Below are 10,554 nucleotides of genomic sequence, written 5' to 3'. Positions count from 1 at the left end.
AGAGAGAGAGAGAGAGAGAGAGAGAGAGAGAGAGAGAGAGAGAGATGCCTGAACCTTGTTGTATCATATAAGAAAACCAAATGTTTCTGCTAGCGATGACAGTTTTTGGTTTGGTTTGGTTTGGGTTTTGTTGTTTGTTTTAGCTTTTAGTAAGAGCAGTTGGATGAATTAACTCCTCCTCACCTTATTTTTTATTTATTTATTTTCAAGGCAGGGTCTTTCTATTACGTGGCTCTGGCTATTGTGAAACTTGTTACCTAGATAGATGAGGCTAGCCTCAGAATCACAGAATCCACACATGACGTTGTCTCCCAAATGGTATGCACCACCACACCAAGCCACACTTTATTTTTAAAACCAGTCTTGCTCCTTTTCTTTCTGTATGTTTTTGTTTTGGTGGTGGGGGATAGTATAACTGGGGATTAATTGAGGATCTTCTGCATTCTGGGTAGGTTCTCGCAACAGTCCGCCTGTTTTTCTCTAATGTAACGAATAAAACATTAACCACAAGAGCAGGTTTGAAGTACGTGGCATCAAATAGTCAAACATGTTTTCCCCCATAGCCATGTTAAGAGGTTTAGTCAATCCCACATAACTCAAAAAGGGTGAACTAAGAGAATCCTTCTAAGACCGACCCGACCTTGAGTTCTTCGAGTCCATAGCTTGTGTTGTAACTGCTAGAGTAAGCCATTAGAGTCCACCCATATGACAAACTAGTCCCCAAATCAGGGCCAGGTACTGTGTGTTGTGGCAAGTGACGGTCCCTAAGCATGTGTGACAGTCCCATTGTCCAGCTCTCCCCCAGGCCAGAACCGTGCATGCTCCCAAGGTTTACGTGTAAAACCTATGTGACCAGCAGCCACCAGAGTCCTTAGGAAGTGCATTTCTTCAAATCCACCTTTGCAAACGTGTCTGGCTCGAGAGACAATTCACTCAAACTCCTGTTCTCAGTCTAATGCAACTGGGTAGGTCAATGAATCCTACTGGTGAAGCAAGACAGAGTTTTCTGTAGACAGTAAGGAAGCAGAGACTATCTTGAAAACTGCAAGTTGCAAGTAGTGATAACAGAGGCTGGGATAAAAAGAAAGATGAAAGATAACACGAAAAGGTCTGAAGTGCACTGGCAACCTTGGGATTAGCATGTGGCAGGGTAAAAGTCCCTACAGAGAGGACAAAGAGGTCATTGGTGAAAGTGAAACCTCAATTGCCACACAGGCCCCAGGAAGTTGGAGATGCTGGGATGGTAGGATGACTGCCTAGGGTATCATCGCTGACTTTCCTCAGTGATGAACCTGAAAGTGTAAGGTAAAGTAAACTCTTCCTTCCAAGTTGCTTTTGGTTGTGGTGTTTAGCACAGAAACTAAACCAGAACACACAGGAAGGTCTGAGATATGAGGGAAAACAAGCACAAGGCCTTGTAGATGGAAGAATATAACCAAGCTAGACAGAGAATAGGAAGACAGAGCTCTGGGCCAGTGATGGCAGGGCCCCTGTCTCCCTATCCTGGAGCCCCCTAGTGCAAGACTGTTGTACGCTTTCACATCTCCTCTCCTCAATACAGCTAATTATAATAGACCAGGTTAGATGTGAGGATGGCTTCTAGTGAACTAGCAGCACTGTCGCTACTTGGTGACTGTGAGGGCAAGAAAAGCTTAGCATAATCGGCTCTAACCGGAATACCTGAAAGCTAGATGGTGGCAGTAGGCAGCAACTAGTAATGTCTAGCTGATAATCAAGGTCAAGACTAACGAAACCAGAGTCAGGGATGAAGAAGAAGGCTTCACCCACTCTAACTGGGGCACAGCACACAAATAGCATGAGATTATCTTCCCTGGTTGAACTGGGGGGTGGGGTGGGGGACGTGATGTCTTCAGCGTGCAGGTCCTCCATTGGCTTTACCCATGATACTTCAGAGAAATAGCTTATCTCAACAGATATTACCTCAGCCTTTGTCCAGTTACAGCCGTATCCTAAAACCCTACACCAAGGAAGTTTAATGGACGTTTTGTCACTGGGAAAATCTCCCAATTCTCTGAAAGTTTTTCTTACTTTTCCTTAGTTTCTCTCTCTTCCTCAGTGTCACACTTTTCTGTCCTAATTCTCCACAGAGCCCTGCTTCAGCCTCGCGCAGCCCCACGACAGTCCGCATTATAGTCCTTCTGGGCCAATGCTTCTGGGACTGCTCAATGCAACTCAACTCCTGAGGGTTTTGAAGAAAAAAACTGTAATGGAAAACGCATGCTAGTAGCAAAACACAGTATTTTCTTTTTTTTTAAAATTTCTTTTCTTTAATGATTTATTTATTTATTTTATGTATATGAGTACACCATTGTTCTTTTCAGACACACCAGAAGAGGGCTTCGAACCCCATTGCAAATGGTTGTGAACCACCATGTGGTTGCTGGGAATTGAACTCAGGACCTCCTGGAAGAGCAGTCAGTGCACTTAACCACTGAGCCATCTCTCCAGGGCTGTGTCTGCAGATCTTGATGAATCTAGTTGTGTAGACAAATGGTTGTGAACCACCATATGGTTGCTGGGAATTGAACTCAGGACCTCTGGAAGAGCAGTCAGTGCTCTTAACCACAGAACCATCTCTCTAGCCCCAAACACAGTATTTTTAAGTAACTTTTCTTTGTTTTGTTTTAAATCAGTATTTCGTGGGAAAATCTAGTAAATTGATAGGAGGAAACCTACCAAGGTCTATGCATTTATCATCAGCCAGCTTTCTCCGAAGGTGTAATTAATCCACTGATTTTCATGAAGGGGACTGGAAGATGGAGATAAGGAGGTAGAGTCAGGGAGAAATGGCTGCTGAGAAAGTGCACTACACAATGACGATCCAGAAATGAATGAACTATCTTCATAGACACCCAGATAGATCATTTAGGTATTTAAATAAATCTAAATAAAAAAATCAAATATGTAAATCCAATAAACCTTATCTAATACCTAAGTCTAAAAATCTACACAAATATAAATAAATAAGTTAGTTAAATGCCTAAGTGAGGTTCCTAAAGAGCTTCAGATTAACAGTGTATCCAGTCAGTCCTTCAGGGAGAAATGTCACTGTACCATCTGGAGCCAGATGGAGGTGACACGTTACAGGTGCTTTCACACTCTGTTCCCAGTTTGTCATCTTTACCAGATTTATTTTGGAAGTAAAAGTATTAGAACATTACAAATGAAAAAAACAAAACAACTCTCCCCAAAATCCCATAGCTTCCAAAGATAGTCCTATAGCACAATCAAAATAAAAAATCATGTCATCATTTCCTTAAAAAAAGGCCCTATTTAGCTTTTTGTGATTTTTAATAGGTTTTTTGTTGTTGTTGTTGTTGTTGTTGTTGTTGTTTTTCGAGACAGGGTTTCTCTGTATAGCCCTGGCTGTCCTGGAACTCATTCTGTAGACCAGGCTGGCCTTGAACTCAGAAATCCGCCTGCCTCTGCCTCCCAAGTGCTGGGATTAAAGGTGTGTGCCACCACCGTCCGGCTCAATAGTTTTTTCAAAGACTTATAAATTCATAGTTTATTTGTACTTGCAGTTGTAGATTTCTGCTAACACAAAAGTTATCTAAATTGTTCAAGTAAAAATTACCTACATTCTCATTTCTTTTTAAAATGTGTTTTTAGTTGAAACAGAATTGTACTGTTTCTCCCTTTGTCTTTTCTGGGTACCTTCCCTTCAATGCCTCCATCCAGACCCTCCCTACCCCAAGGCTGATAGCTCACTTTTCTTCGCTTATTATTGTTACATACATATATTCTTCCATGGATATACACGAAGGAAGGAGAATTAGCCCCTCCCAGAGAATAATCCACCTATCGGTTGTCAAACCCTAAAGAGATCAGACCTGAAACTGCACGTGCGTGCATGTGCGCATGCTTGCATGTGTATGTAACAAAAATCAACTCAGCAGGTTAGTTTTTCAATATATAAGCACTTTGAATGTCTTTTTTTCTTTCTATTTGAATCATTCTACCAAGAGGCTAGCCACCTGACTTCAGGTGATGATAACATCTTTTGTTTTATTGCAGCTGGATAAATAGGAGACTAAGAAAACAGAGCAAGAGAGACAACCGTGAGGAAACTAAGAGGCTTGGAGTTTGCCCTCTGTTTAAAGAGATCAACTGGCAATGTATTCATAAGATATGTAGCACTTGGAATACTCTAATGGTCATATTATAAATAACATATTTTAATTTTTTATTATTTAGTTTTTGAGACAGGGTCTTAGACTGTAGCCCAGATTGTCTGATATTCACCATGTTGCCCAGGTTGTCCTCAAATTTATAGAAATCCTGCTGGCTTAGCCTCCCCAGTACTGGGGTTGCAGACACAAAAGCTACCGTCACTGTTGGCTCATAAATAAATCTTATAGAAAATACCATGTGTACTGATGTAGAAAGGTGTATATGTGTGTGTATGTGTGTATGTATGTATGTGTGTGTGTATGTGTGTGTGATGTCATGCCAGTGGAAGTCACATGACAATGTTGAGTTTTAGACCTCATCTTTCACCTTCTTTGAGACAAGGTCTCTCTTTTTGTTGATGCTGGCTGCCATGTGCTCTAGGCCTGTGAGTTTCTGGGGGACAGGGATTCTCCGGTCTTTGCCCCACCCCATCTTGCCATAAGAATGCTGGGATTGCAGACACATGCTACCCTTCAACTTTTTGTGGTATAGGGATTTAATCACAGGTCCTCTTGCTTGTGTGACAAACTCGTTACTCACTGAGCTCACATCCTAACCTCTAACAATAGTACCTTTCTTTTTTAGTAACATAATTTTTATTTTTTTATTATCTTTTTTTTTATTGGATGTTTTACTTACATTTCATATGTTGTACCCTTACCCCATCCCCCACCCACCCAGGAACCCCCTATCCCCTCACCCCTCCTCCTTCTTCTCTGTGGATGTAACCCCTACCTACCCCCCCACTCCCACCTCCCCACCCTCAAAATTTCCACCCCCTGGGGCGTCCAGCCTTCATGAGGTCAAGGATCTCTTCTTCCACCTATGCCCAGCAGGGCCCTCCGCTCTTACATATACAGCTGAAGCCATGGATCCCTCCCTAAGTGTTCCCAGGCTGGTGGTTTAGACCCTGGGAGCTGTGGTTGGTTGGTATTGTTGTTCTCCTCATGGGGCCACAAACCCTTTCAGCTCCAATGGTCTTCACTCTAACTCCTCCATTGGGAACCCCATGATGGCTAGTTGTGAGCATCTGCCTCTGAATACGTCAGACTCTTGCAGACCTCTGAGGAGACATCTATATCAGGCTCTTATCAGCACGCACTTCCTGACTTCCACATCAGCATCTACCTTTGGTGACTGCACATGGGATGGATACTCAGGTGGAATGGTCTTCAGACGGCCCCTCCTTCAGTTTCTGTCCCTCACTTTGTCTCCATATTTGCTCCCTTGAATATTTTGTTGCTCCTTCTAAGAAGGACCGAATCACCCCCACTTGGTCTTCCTTCTTTATGGGCTTCATGTGGTCTGTGAGTTGAATCTTGGGTATTTCAAGGTTCTGGGCTAATATCCAATAATCAGTGAGTGAATACCATGTGTGTTCTTTTGTGACTGGCTTACCTCACTCAGGATGATAATTTCTAGTTCCATCCATTTACCTAGGAAACTCTCGAATTCATTGTTTTTAATAGCTGAGTAATACTCCATTGTGTAAATATACCACATTTTTTGAATCCATTCCTCAGTTGAAGGACATCTGGGTTCTTTCCAGCTCCTGGCTATTTTCTCTGTGTAGTCCTGGCTGTCCTGGAACTCACTCTGTAGACCAGGCTGGCCTCGAACTCAGAAATCTGCCTGCCTCTGCCTCCCAAGTGCTGAGATTAAAGGTGTGCGCCACCACTGCCTGGCATAATGTTTTATTATTTGGGAATTTCATCCCTGTGTACAGTGTTGCTGATCTTACTCCCCACTCCTCTAAGATCCATCCTCCCCCTCATCTTCCAATACCCCCTCCAAACTTCATGTCCTGGTGTTTGTTTGTTTGTTTGTTTTTTAAATAACTCACTGAGTTCAGTTTGTGCCCATATACTCATCAGTATGGGGCCATCCACTGGAGCTTGGTCAGGCTACCAGGGACCACACCCTTAAAGAAAGCTGACTTTCCCTCCACTAAGAGCCATCACCTGTCTGCTGGAATGCTGACTGGCTTGATCTTGTGCATGTAACCACATGTGCACAAGACACTGTTTCACAGAGGTCTTCCCTGACCTCTGTGATATTCTTTCCATCCTTCTTCCATGATGGCCCTGAGCCTTGGGGAGAGGGAGTGAGGTACAGATGCACTATTTATGGCTGAGAACAGAACAGGCACTTACTGTCTGCACTTTGCCCTCCTGTGAGTTCCTATGAAAGCCTTCCCAGAAATCTCTGAAAAAAAAAAAAAAAGCCCTAGGAAGCTTCCAGAATAAATTGTTTTTCCCCTAAAAGAAAAGCCAAGAAGCAACAATTTTCTCCTTTTCTGACAGAGGCTCCATCTAGATATGCTCTCTATTGTGTCTTTTGAAGGTGAAGCCAACATTGAGCGGTCAAGTGGCAGGGAAAAAACCAAAGGAGCCAGACCCCAATAGCATATTCAGACATAAAGCAATCAATCCGAGTAAACTTAAAAACTTCATCTTGTATGAGACCATGTAAATCCTTTCAAATACCTTGTTTTAAACTCATTTTGTGTCCAAACTTGCTTTCTTGCAGCCAAAAAGACATTTGATATCTAAGAAAAGCCAGTTATTTGCTATTTTATAAACAAGGTATTGATTTTTCATTATTAGTGTTACTATTATTATTATTTGTGTTTTGGAAACAGAATTTCAGGTAGCCCAGGTTGAGCTCACTCTGTTGCCAGCACTGGTCCTCTTACTTGAGTGCTGGAATTACAGGTGTGTGTCACTACATCTGGCTGATTAAATAATGCACTGCATTTCCAGTAAGAAAACAAAATGCATTTGGCTGCTGCTATCTGGTCCGTTTTGTAGATATGACACTACTACACTGAAAAGCATGAAGAGAAGGTCATATTTACTGGAAGACCTCACTGAACATGAGAGCCAGTCACTCAGGAATGACTGCTTCTTGTCAGCTACGGCAATGTCAGCTCTGAGACAGTGACACTCTGGTTGTGAACTGAATATGTACATCCCATCATCCTGGCATGTATTTCAAGATCAGAATCTGGTGATGGGAAGTGTCCCAGCTTGAGGAGAGCTTTAAAGGACATAAGGATTTTGTCAGGTTGACAAGGTTTTAGGTCACTTGGTGACCTAAATGGTATGTGAGTGCAAAAAGTCAACCTAGCCTGACTATGGGTATCGGTAATACGCAGCATTTCTTCCAATAAAAATTTCACTGCCCAAATGATTTAGTTTTGTGAGCTATGGATCAGTGAGGACACGGGCATGTGTGAGTTTGAGCAGAAGAAGGAGTCTAGCATATGGTGTGAAGATAAGAAATGGTAGAAGGAATGATGATGTATTTGCTCTAGGAAGGCAGAAGTTTCCTGGCGGTTGAATTCAAGTACTGGAATGGTAGCCATCTGCTCCTCGTCGTCTGGTTCTCATGTCAGGACATATCCTTACAGAAATGTAGAGTGGACCTGTTATTGCCACATCGCTCAGCCAGCTATATTAGGAGAGGTAGACTGATGCTTTATCAGGAAGCCCGCACCTCCGAATTCTACCTTCAAATCCCACCTCCATCTTACCAGCTCCCCAGACAGATACAGACATTTCCAACCACCTGGGTGATCTCCAAAGCAGTTTCCTACTTCAGGAAAACAAGCAGGCCAGACAACTCAGAACTTCTCTTCCTTCCTTTCACTTCAATCGGTTCCTATCTCAGCTTTATGGTTCTGAAGATTTCAAAGATGAACAGGAAGAAGTACACGCAGGAAATCACACCGACTGATTTATTCCTCAAACAGTAACTCCTCTCATGGGACCAAAGTGTGTGAAATGGCTATGTTCCTGCATCTTCCTGAAATCTGTCCTTGCGTATGGGAGAAGAACGGGCACACAGGAGCCACCAGCATCCTCCGAAGGTCAAAGTGCCAATAAACAACAGGGACTTAAGCCATGTAGGTCCGTGTGGACTGAACACTGGACCACACGGTCCTCACCTTCCACAGCCTACTCTCCACCCACATGAGAGTGCGGGCAGAATCACCGCAAGAGAAAATCAGCTTCCGCCTGGAGGTGACTCTTAGCTCTCCAGAAGTGAATACTTTTCAGACACTGCACATTTCCTGGAGAGAGAGAGAATGAGCTCACTTCCAAGTAGGAATTTCCCCATGCTCGGGTTTCAAGAAATAGGTGGAGGTCCTCCTGGCAGGCAGCTCTGGAAAGGATTCCTTATGTGTTGGTACTCTGTGCCTGGTTCAATACTGAGTCCCTGTAAACCCCAGACCACCAGCTAGTGGTTTGGGTGCTGCCTTTCCCTGCCGTCTCTTTACCTGTTCATAAGCGGTCCTCTTACTTGAAACTGGAGGGCGGGAGGTTTGAAACCGCTCATTGTCCTTAGGCAAACTCCTCAGGCAAAACATTTATATGAAACCCCGAGCGTTTCGTTGGACTGCATCAACAAAACTGTTGAAAGGAAAGGAGATGAATCACCCTAAATACCCTTTGCAGAGTTATCTTGTAAGTGCCCCAGCTGTCTCCTTTCTACAGAAAAGGAGCCTTTGGATTCCTGGTATTAATGGCTTAGGTCAGATTGAGTACAAGTTTAAGTTCAAGGTGAAAGCAACTATTTTCCTCACCTATTTGTACATATAATTTGGGTTGCTGTAAATACAAGTTTGTAGAATCAATGTCTGGGTAGGAATTATACCAACTGCCAATGAATTTTAAGACATAAATTCAAACTTAAAAATCAACTTGCTCTGCGTTATAAAAATCAACCTTAATAGGAAAATAGAGAGTGGACGACTAAGGTTCATCATGAACCCAATGAGTCAAGCAGAGCCTTCCTCCTCCTCTTGAGCATTCTGTAAAGTCCAAAGTCTAAGGAGACTGCTGTGGCAGTCTTTGATCTTCCATGTCATTGTGGTTTAGGGCAGGCAAAGAAGACAGCAACTAATTTAAGAAAGAGACATAGGCCTCCATTACTAGACACTGTCTGACATCAGGGTCCCTCTGCCAGAACCATACTCCCAACCATCTGGTGATTCATCACTTATATTCTGGATCCTTTCATTATTTATTGGTTTTATTATTTAGTTTTTAATCACACATTACATTGTCATGTAATTGTATTTTCACTCCCCCCGCAAACGTGACAATGCCATTCAGTTTCAAATCTCCCAGAGCCCCAAGGCAGGCCCTGATATTGATTTTTCCTCTTTTTTTTTTGTAGTATGGATGAGTAATACCCACTGGTTTTCTAATACGATTTTCTGCACTTGGGTCTGTAAAAGTAAACACCACTTTCGCACCATCTGTTTGAAAGCTGTTAGCTTTTAAAATCCAGGCTCTATTTAAATCTTAAATGGCCCTTACTCAGAAGTAATTTTATGCATTCACTTTTGTAACTCTGTAAAAATAATATACTTATTGGTTGTGTTTCCAAATCAAACTATACAAAGCCAGCTTAGCAAAACATGAAGTAAAATGATTTATAAACCACCACTAGGCCAAATGTTTACAGATAGGTTACCACGGAACCAAAGAGATGTGGATGTGGCTGCACTCCGTGGCCCTTGACACTGCCCACCCTCTCAGCTCTAGCAGAGATTCTTTGGTTCAGTTCCCTAGGGTTCCTATTACTGGTCCTCAATCACAGAAGCCTTTGAAACTAAGCAATTGAACTCTTTGGCCCCAAATCAATGTGTTTACTTGATGGGATTGAGAGTGACAAAGGAAGATTCCGGGGCCTGCTGTGAGCCCTCAGTTGTTGTGGTGCAGAGTACCTGCTAGAAGATACATTCGTTTCCTTTGCTGCTGCTAAGAAAACGGGAAAGCAGAAAAAGAATATGTTTTGAGGTTCTGACAGGTAGAGATGCAAGACTGGGATGCATTTCAGGAATTTGTTTGGGATTTGGAAATCCCAGTCATGTGTGTGTGTGTGGGGGGAGGACAAGGGTAGGGGACAAAAGAGGGAGGGAGAGCATCAGGCAGTGAGAGAATGATGCACAAAGAACTTTGTTAAATCAGACTTTGCCTGTAGCCCAGAAGGCAGAACCCGAGCTGAGGCCCTCAGTCCATGCTCCAATTACACAAACGCCATTTTACTTTCTCAGAAAGGTATGTTTAGAAACCGAAGCTATGAAATCCAGATGTGTTTTTTTGTTCCTATGGGTAATTCCACTCTCTGCATCCGTTTTATAAATGTAAGGAGGCCATGGAAAACCTTTAGTTCCTCTTTGGGACAGGAAGCTGGAAGACAGGCCTGATGCCCAAGACTTTGTTTTCTGAAGCTCAGTTCCAACAATCTTCTTATCTCTTAACTCATTATCTCTGTATGCACGATGTGTGTGCGCGTGTGCGTGTGCATGTGTGTGTGGTGTATGGTGTGTGTATTCATCTGTGTGCC

This window comes from Grammomys surdaster, unplaced genomic scaffold, assembly GCF_004785775.1.
Source record: "Grammomys surdaster isolate TR1022 unplaced genomic scaffold, NIH_TR_1.0 126531, whole genome shotgun sequence".
Lineage (NCBI taxonomy): Eukaryota > Metazoa > Chordata > Mammalia > Rodentia > Muridae > Grammomys > Grammomys surdaster.
This window is presented reverse-complemented; position numbering follows the sequence as displayed.